This window comes from Cupressus sempervirens, chromosome 10, assembly GCF_028749045.1.
Source record: "Cupressus sempervirens isolate cs-2001-9-10 chromosome 10, ASM2874904v1, whole genome shotgun sequence".
Lineage (NCBI taxonomy): Eukaryota > Viridiplantae > Streptophyta > Pinopsida > Cupressales > Cupressaceae > Cupressus > Cupressus sempervirens.
In genome coordinates this window covers 565,346,208-565,361,439 of record NC_143127.1, presented here as the reverse complement: position 1 = coordinate 565,361,439, position 15,232 = coordinate 565,346,208, and positions in this window count along the sequence as shown.

Below are 15,232 nucleotides of genomic sequence, written 5' to 3'. Positions count from 1 at the left end.
ACCAAATAATTGGTCATGAGAGTGTTAGAGGCATGACAAGAAGTAATTTGAAGGATAATGCGTGTTTGAATGCTGATTTTGAGTCTAGAACTATAAGAGATGCACTTTAGAATGATGATTGGATTAATTATATGAACAAGGAGATATAACAGATTGAAAAGAACAAAGCATTGATATTGATACCAAGACCCAAAGACAAGAATATGATTGGAACCAAGTGGATATTCAGGATAAATTGAATGAGAAAGGAGAAGTTGTGAGGAACAAAGACAAACTAGTTTGTAAAGGTTATGTCCAAGAAAAATGAATTGACTATGGAGAGACCTTTTCACCTGTTGCTAGATTGGAAGGAGTCAAAACTCTACTTTCTTATATAGCTTACAAGAGATTTAAAGTCTAACAAATGGATGTTAAATATACTTTTCTAATAAAATACTAGAACAATAGGTATGTATGAAACAACCTTAAGGATTTGTGGAGCCAAACTAAAAGCACTTGGTATGTAAACTAAAGAAAGTGCTAAATGGTTTGAAGTAAGCACCAAGAGCATGGTATGAAAGTTTGCATTCTTATTTGATCAAAATTAGATTTGTGATATTGCTACCAGGATTTAACTGTGTGATTTTGAGTCAAACTCATCGACCCATGTTTCAGGAGTAGTGATTCAACATGAATCCATATTTCATGAGTATAAATGGAACACTTGGCACTTATTGGATTTAGGTGATGCTCATAGGGGTGAAAGCACTAGGACTTCCCGAGAGGTTACCCATCCCAGTACTACTCCAGCCTAAGCGCCCTTAACTATAGAGTTTCCTCTATGGTTAAACCCAAAGCTTTCAACCCCATTTGCAAAACCTTCACCAAGTGTTGTGCCTTATGAACCATTCATTAGAAAGCCCCTTAAACTCATCAATTGATAAGTAGGAGATAATTTCCACAGCAAGTCAAATGGTGATATTGCTATCAGGATTTAACTGTGTGATTTTGATTCAAACTCATTGACCCATGTTTCATGAGTAGTGATTAAACATGAATCCATCTCTAATGAGTATAAATGGAACACTTAGCACTCATTGGATCTAGGTGATGCTTACAGGGGTGAAGCACCGAGACTTCCTTGGAGGTCACCCATCCCAATACTACTCCAGCCTAAGCACACTTAACTATAGAGTTTCCTCCATGGTTAAAACCAAAGCTTGCAACCCCATTTTCAAAACCTTCACCAAGTGTTTTACCTTATGAACCATTCATTAGAAATTCCCTTAAGATCATCAATTGATAAGTAGGAGATAATTTCCATAGCAAGTCAAATTGTGATATTGCTATCAGGATTTAACTATGTGATTTTGAGTCAAACTCATTGTCCCATGTTTCATGAGTAGTGATTCAACATGAATCCATCTCTCATGAGTATAAATGGAACACTTAGCACTCATTTGGATCTAGGTGATGCTCATAGGGGTGAAGCGCCAAGACTTCCCAGGACGTCACCCATCCCAGTACTACTTTAGTCTGAGCACACTTAAGTACATAGTTTCCTCCATGGTTAAACCCATGGTCAAAATTAGATTTGTTAGAACAAGTGATAATAATAACTTGTATTTTAAGAGTGAAGCTAAAGATAAATTCCTAATTGTTGAAATATTTGTTAATGATATAATATTTGGTGGAAATAATTTGTTGTACAAATCATTTGCCAATCAGATGAGAAAAGAATTTGAGATGTCTATGTTTGTTGAGATTAAATTCTTAATTCGTTTTAAATTTCATCAAACATAAGGAGTCATATATGTCACTTAGTATAAATACATTAAGGGGATATTGAAGACATTTGGTATGGATGAGTCCAAACCAGTCAGTACTGTAGACACCTAAATCTAATTATGTCATTTAGCTAATCTTATTTAGTTATCTTCTAAGATATTATTGATTAAGTATTTAATATTTATTTAATTTATGTTATCCTCTAGCTAATTAATCCAATTAATTGAATATGGTCCAATTAATAATCAAATGACAACCTATAGTCTGATTTATTAATTAGTCCCCTTTCTCCTATACAGTTAAATAGTCGCACTAACATATTTAATTAAATTCTATTTTCCTCATTTGATTATATAAATTAATTAATTAAATCCCTCAACCATGGACTAATCCCCTAATCTAATCCTAAGTTGGGAGCTCAAACCTAACTTGCTCCATTTACTCATACTAATCCATCTCAGTAGCTATTTAACCCAACTTAATTAATCCATCCACTTGCATTTCTCTAACATCCTCATTTATCTCCTAATCCATCCCTAACCCAAACCTAATACTCTCCTAAAAATTTTCACAACTTTAAGCATGTATTAAGACTTTATAATTGAAACAAAAGTCTACGCTCTTGTCACATCCTTCACATTCCCACCCATATGCATTAAAGTCCACCTTAAATGCCCCTTACACTCTCTTACATCCCTCTTACACACTCCAAACCCTCATGACTCCTCTTTGTCCCCTCACATTCTCTAAAAAGGTAATATTACCCTCTCCTCACACTCACTCCCCTTGTGATAAGTGTCATCATCTCATTGGCTCCAAACAAGCACAATTAATGTGCTTTTCTCTCCTTGCATCTGAGCCCTACCTCACAAATCCTCCATCTTGCATCTTGGCCCTCCATTCACTACCCCTTGGCCTATAAATTAAAACCTTCCCATTCTTCATTTTTATCCATCTTCCATGTTAATTTTATAATACTCCATTTTACAACAAGATCATCAACCATACCCTCATAATGCCAAATTTCATCCACACTCTCATAGTTTGAATATCCATTCATCCTCCATTGTTGAAGCCACCTTAAAGCTCGAAGTACATTGAGCATACATCCTCCATCATTGGACACATCAAAATATCAAGAAGACTATCTTGAGAGCTTTCCATACTTGGTTTGCATTCTCTTCGTATGTCTTCTTTGTCCTTTCATAATTGTTAATCTAACTTGGTTTGTGGATGCTATTACTAGTTTAGTGTTCCTTTGCAATAAAATTTTAGGTGATGCATTTTGGCACACCCAATGGGGCCTTGAATTTGGGTCAGTTTAACATCCTTTTTGTTGATTTTTTTCATTTAAAAGATAACCCCATATCTAACATTTTGTATTGTTTCATTATCGTTGTTAAGCTTTTTGGCATTACTTGTAGGTTGTAGGGCTAAAGAAGGTCAACACTTTCCCATCCATAAATCAATTTTCACATAATAATATTACAAAAACTTCATTGTCCATGATCCTATGGCTATGAGAGTTAAGGAAACTACTAACGGAAACATGATCCCATGATGGCAGGAATACTATCCAAAAATATTATGCTATTATTAAATGGCCTTTTTCTTCCCCCTGAATTCCCTTTTCTCTTTCTCATTCTTGTCTTCATGGGAACACTTGATGGATAGTGGGAACACTTGTATGTCCCTGTGGGAATGCTCTATGTAAGTCTTTGGGCAATAAAATAATTAAATTCTTATTTGTTGAACCTGTGGCATCTCAACCTACGAGAACACTTTCAATACCTACAGGAATGTGGCCTTGCAGGAATTATCTATGAGAAATTAGTTCATTGCCCTCTATTTACTAGTTTTCAAATTTTATTTTTTTGTTTTGCTAATTCAATCGCATTTGTATGAGTTTTGACCATATTCCTATGATTGTGGGAATACCTGTTGACATTGTGAAATTATAAACACGAGTGTCTTCAAATCGTAGATAGAAATTCCTTAAAATTTAATTTGGAATGATCCGAGTTCTTTGTGTGTTATAAATATGTGTTTCTCAACACATCTTTGAGCTACTTTTAATTTTTTCAAAATAGAATCCATCAATTACATGATGCATGTACCAAAAGTTGTTACAAGATCATCTGCAACAACCTAGGAGTGCCTCTAGAGAGTTCTATACTCTGGGAAATGCACATCCCCTTAAGAAACAAGCTCAAATTGGTAAATTGTGTGATGTAGGGCCTAACCAGACTTAGAGATTAATTTTTCCCTACTTTTCTCAGTGTGATTTCCCTTTAGATTTTACTATGGGGGTTTGGGAATAGCACCCCCAAGCTCTAGGGGTCAAGGGGAAATTCCCCTTACGAGTTCCTAAGGTAGTGCCCTAAGTGAGGTCAAGGGGTAGTGCCCTTTCAGGGTCTTGGGGGAAGTGCCCCCAAAGCCAAAAATGAATTTAATATTGTAAAAGGTGTTGAGAGTTATATTTTTTCTTTTGGTCTGCTTATTCTAGCCCTAATTTCATAAGTGGAAAAATATTGTATAAAAAGGCTTAGGGTTAGGGATTTTATGATGTATGATGAGATTGTAGCTTCTTGGGGTAGTATTGAGTTGTACAGGATTATGGATTGTAATTAGGTTGTAATTGGTGCATAATAAGAATGTTGGACTCACTGTTTGGTGGATGTAGCTTAGAGATTGAGAGAGCTATGTTAAATATTTGTGTCTTGTGTTCTCTTTTGTGCGATTTATTATTTTATGATATTGGTTATATTTTCATGTAATTTTTATTTTTGTCTCATTAATCCTAACAAGTGATATCAGAGAAAGGTTATTTTTAGTTATCCTCTGCAGGAAGGTCTTACGGTTGAGTGAGAGTCTCATGGCCAAGTGGGAGTGATGGAAGATGAGGGTAAGCTAAAGGTTGAAAATTTTAATGGGTAAAACTTTTAGTTATGGAAAATGAAAATAAATGACTATCTTTATTAGAAGGATTTATGGAAGTTATTGGAAGGAAAATATAAGAAACTAACAACTATGACAAATGAGGACTAGGATATTTTTGATAGAAAGGGACTTGGAATTATTTGATTATGCTTGGCACAATTGGTGGGGTTTAATATTACAAAATAAAAGAAGACTGAAGAGTTGATGCAAACCCTAACAAGGTTGTATGAAAAGCCCTCAACTTCAAACAAGGTATTTCTCATAAAGTATTTATTTAATATGAAGTTGGTAGAAGGCAGATCTATTGCTAATCATTTTAAATGAGTTCAATATGATTACCAGTCAATTATCTTCTATAAATGTTATTTTGATGAATAAATTAGTGCTCTCTTGATTTTTTTGTTCTTTGACTGAAAGTTGGAATGACTTGGTAATAGTTGTAAGTAATTATGTTTATGTATCTAATACCCTAAAATTTGATGATATGATTGGTGTTATTTTGAGTGAAAGAAATCATAGGAAAATCTCAAGTGGATCTACATCAGGAAGTGCTTTGAATACTCAAAGTAAAGGAAAAATAAATGAGAGAGGAAACAATTCTAGAAATTATGGGAAATCAAGAGGAAAATCAAAGGGAAAGAGGTCTCAATCTAGGGCATAAGAATAAATATTGTGTTAGGATTACCCATATACATAAATAAAAGTTACATGCAAATATAAAAAATATCAAAAAATAATAAATTGCACAAAAGATAACATAAGACACAAAGATTTAATGTAGTTCACCTAATCCCTAGGCTACACCCACCAAGAACAAGTCCAATATTATTATTATATAGTGATTACAATCTACAATAATGTTGCAAGAAGCTACAATCTCATCATACATTATGAAATCCCTAACCCTAAGCCATTTTATACAAGCTTTTTTACTACTTACAAAATTAGTGCTAGAATAAGTTGTCCAATAGAAAAATAGCAACTGGTGCCTTTTATAATCTTAAAGTCATTCAGGGGTGCTACCCTCGAAAACCCCCATGGGGACATTGCCCCTTGACCCCACCCTATATTGCAATAGGGAACTCACATGGGGTGCTGCCCCCAAACCCTTGTGGTAATACTATGGGGGAAAAACCATGCTGAATAAAGTGAGAGAAATTAAACTCTAAGTTTGATTAGGTTCCACATCACAAAAATCTCCCACTTGGAGACTCATCAGACTCCACAACAATAACATCCTACTTGAAGATTGATCATTACATTATTAAGCATGTAGCTCCCACTGGAATATCAAACCACCGTGGACACTGTTGTTCTTTTATTTTGTTCAGTTTAGAAGACCAACCAAAGCTGAAGAGGAGTTAAGCTTCTCTCTTGTTACTACCTTGGTAAACATATTTGTTGGATTATCATGTATATGCATCATCTCCAATTTTAACTTTCCATCATCCAAAACTGACCGAATAAAATGGTACCACAGCTTTATGTGCTTTATCTTTGAATGTAGAGCATATTTCTTTGCAAGATAAATGACACTTTGGCTATTTCTAAATAAATAATTGTCCATCTATGGGTGTCCCAACTCTTCCATGAATAATTAAAGCCATAACATCTTCTTGGTTGCCTCTGTAGCAGCAGTATACTTTGCATTTGTAGTGGATAAATCATTAACTTTCTGCAATCAGAAATCCAACTCACTATTGACCCACCAATAGTAAATACATAACCTATAGTAATTCGCTCGGTATCAATATCCCCTACCAAATCTGAGTCAACATAGCCTTGTAAGTTAGTAGCAGAGCCCCAAAATATAAACACTTACTGGATGTTCCTCTCAAATATCTAAGAATCCATTTAATTGCATGCCCATGCTCAATCCCTAGATGACTCATATACCTACTAACAACTCCCACTACATGTGCAATATATGGCCTAGTACATATCATAGCATACATTAAACTTCCTACAACTAAAGCATAAGGTACCTTGGACATCTTAGCCTCCTCTTTTGGTATCTTTGAACACATCTCCTTAGTTAATTTTAAATGATTAGGTGAAGGTGTGTTGGCAACTTTAGCATTCTCCATAGAGAAATGTTGCAACACCTTCTCTATATAATCAACCTGAGATAATATCAATTTTTTGTTCTTCTTATCTCTGCAAATTTTCATATCAAGGATTTTCTTTGTTCCCCCAAAATCCTTCATAGAAAATGAATGTGTTAACTGTTGTTTTTAACCCCTTAATGTGATCCATGCTAGACCCAACTACAACCATATAATTAACATATAAACATAAAATAATTTAGTTATCATCATCTAACCTCTTAAAATAAACACAATGGTCAGAATGAAACCAAGTGTAACCATGCTCATGCATAAAATTGTCAAATTTAAGATACCATTATCGAGGTGCTTACTTTAAGCCATATAAACTTTTCTTCAATCTGCACACTAGATTCTCCTTACCTTTGACCTTAAATCCATGTGGTTGTACCATATATATCTCTTCATCCAAATCACGATGAAGAAAAGTTGTTTAACTTCAAGCTGCTCCCAAAAAAAATCTTCAATAGCCAAAATACTTAAAAGAATGCCAACATAAGTCATTTTAACAATAGGAGAAAATATCTCATCAAAATCAATGCCCTTTTTCTATGCAAATCCTTTTACAACTAACTTGACTTAAATAATTTCTTACCTCCATCCTCTTCTTTCAACCTATAAACCCATTTATTTTATAAAGCCCTTTTACATATAGGCAACTTGCATATCCCAAGCTTGATTTTTCACCAAGGAATCCATTTCTTGTTTCATTGCAAACTCCCATTATATCTTTGTGTCCACCTGCACAACTTCATCATAACATTCAAGTTCACCAACATTTGCTAATAAAATACAATACAAAGAGGGAGAAAATCTTGTTGGAGGTCTACTTAACCTTGTTGACTGTCTAACATTCACTAGGGTTTGTGGTATTTCTTCTTGTGGTTTTTGTGGAGCATGAGGAAGTGTTGTAACATCATTTTTGGAGTATCATCCAATACTAAATAATCATTTTCCTTCTTCTCACATTGCTGCAATAGATCTTTGTACAACACTTTCTCATTGAATATGGCATCCTCACTTCTTACAATTTTATGATTTTCAAAATCCCAAATCCTATAACCAAATTTATCAATGTCATATCCAATAAATATACATTTATTTGATTTAGCTTCCAACTTGGCTCTATTTTCAAATTCTATATTTGCAAATGCTTCACAACCAAAGGTTCTGAGAAAAGAATAACTCGCCTTCTTACCAATCCATGCTTTTTCTAGAATACCACAACTGAAAAGAGTAGAGTGACCTCTATTGATCAAATACACAATAATATTGATAGCCTCAACTCACATATTTAAGGACAACTCAACATGCAACCTCTTACTCCTTGCATGCTCCATTATTGCTCTATTCATGTGTTCAACCACTCCATTTTCTTGTGGAGTCCTTGGAATAGTTTTCTATCTATGAATACCATTACAGGAATAATAATCTTCAAATTCATTTTTGCAATACTCACCACCATTATTAGATCTAAGATATTTTAATCTTTTACCAGTCTCATTTTCAACCAAGCATTTCCATTTCTTAAAAGTTATAAATACATCAAATTTTTGTCTAAAAAAACAAACCCATACTTTTCTAGTTGCATCATCAATGAATGTAACATAATAATGAGAGCACACATTATGGGCCTTACGATTTTGAATGGGCAGTTTGGACAATCTGGGTGAGCTTGGCAGGAAGAAGCTTCTGGACAACAGCCATGGGGATTCCCTTTGTGACCAAAGCAATGGTTAGATGAAAGAAAGTTCGGTGGAGAATGCATTTTTTTAATGACAGAATTGTTGATGTATAGCATCAGTTGAAGTAATGATTAATTGTGATGTTTTATGTGAATCTTGTTCTTTAGATAAAATACATATATGTAGACATACATACATTTGAATTATTCTAATAACAATCTGTATAGTTATCAACTAATATTATGAAGGCCATTATCATTATCGGTGAACCTCATGGTCAGGTGTTGATTAACAAAGGCTACCAAATACATAAAGGATATGTGAAGTTGTTTAAGTAAACAAACCAATGATTAGTTATGCATCCATAGAGGCATGACCCTACGTGGCCAAAAGCCATAAAGAGCCATGACTATGATCTCTGATAGACAAAACTATTATAATAGATATGAACAATAATGAATATCCTTACTTGATTGATTGTAGAAATAGAGATACATATCTTGTTCTTCAAATGGCAATCAATGTGTCTTGATCTTTAGTCTATAACAAGATCAAGACACATCGATTGCCATTTGAAGAACAAGATCTGTATCTCTATTTCTGCAATCAATCAAGTAAGCATATTCATTATTGTTCACATCTATTATAATAGTTTTGTCTATTAGAGATCACTAAAACTAACATGGTATCAAAGCCATTCTCATAAGAAACTCTATTATTCAAAATTAAATCTAAAGTCTTAGATTTATAAAATTTAAATTTTATCTTTGAATAAAAATAGTGAATCATGTAAGACTAGAGGACAGACTTGAGTGAGCATCAAAATTTTCATCATGGAAAATTCGAGTCATGATAATATTAAGAGAAATAGAATTAGAGGAGTACATAGAAACAAACAAATCCATGCCTAAAAATGATCTAGATAAAACGACATGAAAATGACACAATAAAATGGCAATGAAAATTATAATAGACTCTGTGAAATATCATATTCTTCCCTCTATATCTAGTCTTAAGACTGTTTTTGAGATGTTCTCTACTATCAAAGACACATTTGAAATCAACAATACTAGTAGACTGTTAACCCTAAAACAAGATCTACTATACATAAAGATGAAAAATGGAGAGTCTATTACATCCTATTTTCTAAGGATTTTTGAATTAAAAAATCAACTTCCAACAATGGAAAATTGAGTTGATGACAGAGAACTTAGCATGATAGCATCAAAAGGGCTTCCTCTATCTTCAGAAACATTTATACGAGGTCTAAGCGCCTGACCTGAGCTTACTAAATTTGAATTACTAAAAAATGAATGCACACAAGAAGAATCAAGATTAGTCTCAAGAGGACTAAGTATAAATCAAGAGGGAGACATTCAAGCTCTTCATGAAAATTCAAACAAGAAAAGAAAATTCAAACATAATAAAAGGGAAACTAACAAATAATATAAGAAACATGATTGGTCCAAAGTTAGATGTTTCAAATGTGATAAAATTGGTCACTCTCATGACTTTTGCCCTAAATCAAAGAGAATTCAAGCAGCACTAATAGAAATCAGATGAGAGGAAGTAGAGAAAGAAGAAAAAGAAAACTATGCATTTTATTTAGCTCTTTTAAGTGAATTAAACTCAAATAAGAACACTTGGATTATAGATTGTGGAGCATCTCGGCACATAACTGGTTTTAGAGGCAAATTTGAAAACTTCTTAGAATACTCCTTGGAAGAAGTCACCATTGGAGATAACTCCACTCATCCTGTCAAATGTATTGGCTCCCGCTCAATTTACCTAAATTTTGGAATTACTCTCCAACTCAAAAATGTTTTATATGTACCTGGAATAAAAAGAAATTTGGTCTCTATTTTTGGTCTTGTTGATCAAGGATTCAGAATCACTTTTCAAGAGGACAAAGTTCTATCTTCGCTAAATAACTCTAATATCAAGAAAGCCATTTCTATTGGATTTAGAGACAAAAGTCTATATAAACTTTGTAACAATCAAAACTTAGCTCTAAGTCATGAAACCTCAAATTCTACCAAAATTTGGCATAGGAGGCTAGGTCACCTTCACTATCTGTTGGGTGATGTGACGCGCTCCCCTGCCCACAAGTGGTTAATTATGTGGTGTTCCATGTTCACTAACAATCATGGCTTTTGGTGCAACGGAAAATGGGCCCTACAATTGGTATCAGAGCCTGGTTTTGGCCTGGTCATGGGTTCAAATCTCCCCAGTGCCTTCCCAACCCACGTAAGCACCTGGTATGTGCATCGAGGGGGAGATTGTTGGGTGATGCGACGCGCTCCCCTGCCCACAGGTGGTTAATTATGTGGTTTTCCATGTTCACTAATAGTCATGGCTTTTGGTGCAATGACAAATGGGCCCTACACTATCATGCATTATCATCTATAGGAAAAATTGTAAAAGGTTTACTTAGTCTCAAAACTAATCACTTAAGCATTTTTAAAGGTTGTGCCCTAGGAAAAAACACAAAGCAATCATTTCCTATAAGTGTTCACAAATCTAAATCCATACACTAACTTTTGGGGTCCTATGTCTGTACCTTCTCTAAATGGGTGTCTCTTTTATATAATTTTTATTGATGACTACTCTAGAAGAACTTGGATCTACTTTCCAAAATAGAAGGAATCAGCTAAAGTATTATCAAAATTCAAGGAATTCAAATCTCTAGTTGAAAATCAGTTAGGACAAAAAATAAAAATGCTAAGGTATGAAAATGGAGGTGAATACATCTTTAAAATTTTCAAAAACTTTTACATTACTATTTGGATTAAGAGGGATTTTTCTATACCATATAATCCTCAATAGAATGGAGTTGCAGAACGTAAAACTAGATCAATTATTGAATTAGCTAGAGCAATGATGCACAATCAAAACCTTCATACTTTCTTCTAGATTGAAGCATCTGACACTGCAATCTACATTCAAAACAGACGTCCACACTCAGTTTTAGAGAACATCACTCCTGAAGAAGTATTTATGGTTATTAAGGTAGATCTAAGTCACCTAAGAATATTTGGATGTCCTATTTAGATCTACATTCCTAAAGAGAAAAGAACAAAATTAGAACCATCTGAAAAGAAGGGGATACTCATTGGATACAGTAAAACAACCAAAGGCTACAAGGTTTTTGTTCTAGTTCAAAGAACAATTGAGATTAGTAGAGATGTGAAATTTGAAGAAGATATTGCCTTTAATATTTCTATAAATAGTGATGAATCTCTTACAAAACCTATTCCTGAAGTAGATGAAAATCATTTAGCAAAAATTGAGAGGGAGAATGATATTGAACCATCTTCTACCGCTACATCTAATCCTGAAGATTCTGAAAATGTTAACAATAAAAAGATGCCACTTTGGGGTAGGAAATGATAGAAGAAAATGAAGTTGAACCTAATGAAGTGATTTGAGAAATCAAAAGAACTAGAAATTAGTCATGCTATGTTGCATTATTAATTAAGTTTATAAAAATAGAACCTTAAAATGTTAAAGAAGCACTATCGAGCCAACCTTGGAAAGAAGCAATGATTGAAGAATATAATTCCATACTAAAAAATGATGTATAGGATGTTGTACCCAGACCTTAAAAAATAGTTGTTTCTTCTAAGTGGTTGTTTAAAATTAAGCATGCATTTGATGATAGCATTGAAAAATACAAAACTAAATTTGTAGCACGAAGTTTCTCACAAAGAGAAGGCATCGATTATGAAGAACTATATACACTTCAATTAAAACCATCTTGGCTATTGCAACATCCAAAGGGTGGAAAGTTCATCAAATGGATGTTAAAACAACATTTCTAAATGGTAAAATTGAAGAAGAAGTTTATATCAAGCAACCAGAAGGGTTCTATACTTATGATAGTAAAAATCACATTTGTAAATCAAAGAAAGCACTATATGATCTTAAACAGGCTTCCAGAGCGTGGTATGAAAGGATAGACAACTATCTAATGAAGTTAGTATACTCTAAAAATGAAGCTGATCCTAACTTATACTTCAAGATAGATGGTGATGATATTATTATTCTTGTTTTATATGTTGATGATTTGTTAATAACAGGTGAAGAACATCTCATAAAAGAAATGCAAAAAGAACTAACAATAGAGTTTAATATGAAAAACTTAGGTCTTCTACACTACTTTCTTGGATTGGAAGTCTGGCAAAAGAGTAACTACATTGTTCAGAATTAGGGAAATATACAGTTGATATTTTAACAAAATTTGGAATGATGTAATATAAACCAATTTCTACTCCTATGGAAGTCAATCTGCACAAGTTGAAGGATGATATGATAAAATCTAAATCTACAAATCCTACTTACTATAGGTAGATTATTATTTCTTTAATGTATTAAGTGAATACTCATCTTGACATATGTTATGCAACTAACACCTTGAGTTAGTTTATGTGTGCACCAAAGAAGATACATCTACATGTAGCTAAATACATTTTGAGATATCTAAAAGGTACTAATGGCATGAGAGTTAGATATGATCAAGTAAACATCAACCTTCATGGATATTTTGATTCTGATTGGGTAGCAACCCTAATGAATGTAAGAGTACTTCTGGATGTTTCTTCGGTCTAGGATCTGGAATGGTTTCTTGGTTCAATAAAAAACAACCTGTAGTTGCATTAAGTTCTACCAATGCAGAATATATTGCCTCTTCTTTGGGAGCTAGAGAAGTTGTATGGCTACAAAAATTACTAGTTAATTTTTTATACCTGTGAAGCCCATTGTGATTCATTGCAATAATTAGAGTTGTATCAAGCTTTTAGTTAATCTAGTCTTCCACAATTATTCCAAGCATATTGAAATTCTTTATCACTACATTAGAGATATGGTGGATCGAGGAGTCATTCAACTAGAGTGCATCAGTACTAATGACCAAACAACAAATATCTTTACTAAGCCTCTTGCTAAAGTGAAGTTGGAATACTTCAGAGGAAAACTTGGTATGATTAAATTTTAATATTGAATATTGAATTAAAATTTTCAATTTATATAAGTTTATGATTCTATTGTTGTTTAGTTGCATTAGATATGTAATGAAAGGTGATGATCATTCATAGACATATATATTCAAAACGTAATCATTTGTAAGATGATGATCTTGAAAATGATAGGCCTATTGTCATTAAAAACTCTAGATATTGTTTCAAACAATTAGAGATCATTGATAACGAATGCATTTTGATTACTCTAGATATTGTTTCAGATAATTAGAGATCATTGATAACAAATGCATTATGATTATTTTGGATATTGTTTTAGACAATTAGAGATCATAATATATGTTATGATATTGTTCATAACATGGTGATTTTAATTATTTGACAAGTCACTATTTCATAGTGTTAAGGTCAGATAATGTGCTCATATATTCTATTCTAAAATCTATTAAAAGGTGTATTACTTCTTCCTTGCTAAGAGGGAGTGTCGACGTATAACATTAGTTGAAGTAATGATTAATTGTGATGTTTTATGTGAATCCTATTCTTCAAATAAAATACATATATGTACACACACATGTAGATATGTGTGTGTGTAATTACATTTGAATTATTCTCATAACAATCTATATATTTTTTGACTGATATTATGAAAGTTATTATCATTATAGGGGGACCTTATGGTCTGGCACCAATTACATAAAGGTTGCCGAATACATAAAGGATATGCAAAGTTGTTTAAGTAAACAAACCAATGATTAGTTATGCATCTATAGAGGCATGACCCCATGTGGCCAAAGGCCACATAGAGTAATGACTCTACGGAGGCATGACTCTCCACTATATATATATATATATATATATATACGTATGTATGTATGTATGTATGTATGTATATGTACGTAGAGTAATGACTCTATGGAGGCATGACTCTCCAATATATATATATATATATATATATATATATATATATATATATATATATATATGTATGTATGTATGTATGTATGTATGTATGTATGTATGTATGTATGTATGTAATGTAGATCGTTGGGACATATATCAATAGACAACAATACAAGTCCCAATGATCTGCATACTTCCTTCTACATATTAATACATCTAACGATCTGCATACTTCTCTCTATAGAATAACACATTCAGGTTTGTAGATTCTCCATTAATGTTATAGACTAAAGATCAAGACACATCGATTGCCATTAAAGAACAAGATCTGTATCTCTATTTCTACAATCAATCAAGTAAGGATATTTATTATTGTTCATATCTATTATAATAGTTTTGTCTATTAGAGATCACTAAAACTAACAAGAACAACTGGAAGGGGTGGAAAAAGTGCAACTTGGGTTATTGGGAAACGATAATTTTCCAAAGAACTCTCTTCGCTTGGAATCTGAGAGCTCCTCAAGAGACTTGCGGGTCTTCCTTCTCTTTATGGGGGCACCACCTTTATCCTCCAAGGGACCTACTAATACAAAATCTATTAGCATTGAGAATCAAGCACCTGAATAAAGGAAAATTTGGGCTTCACTCTTTGGTAAGATTCTGTCGGGTAAGTCTTCTTTCCCCTTGTTACAATCTTTGCTTGCTGAGAAAAAGGGGTTTTTCAAATCTTCGTCCCTAAACCCCTTGTTGATCATTCCATTTCCTTGATGAATCTAACCCTAGTGGGGAAGTTCATGGGCCCAAGATCAACTATCAACAACATCAAGTTATTGGTGAGGAAAAAATGGTATTTTCA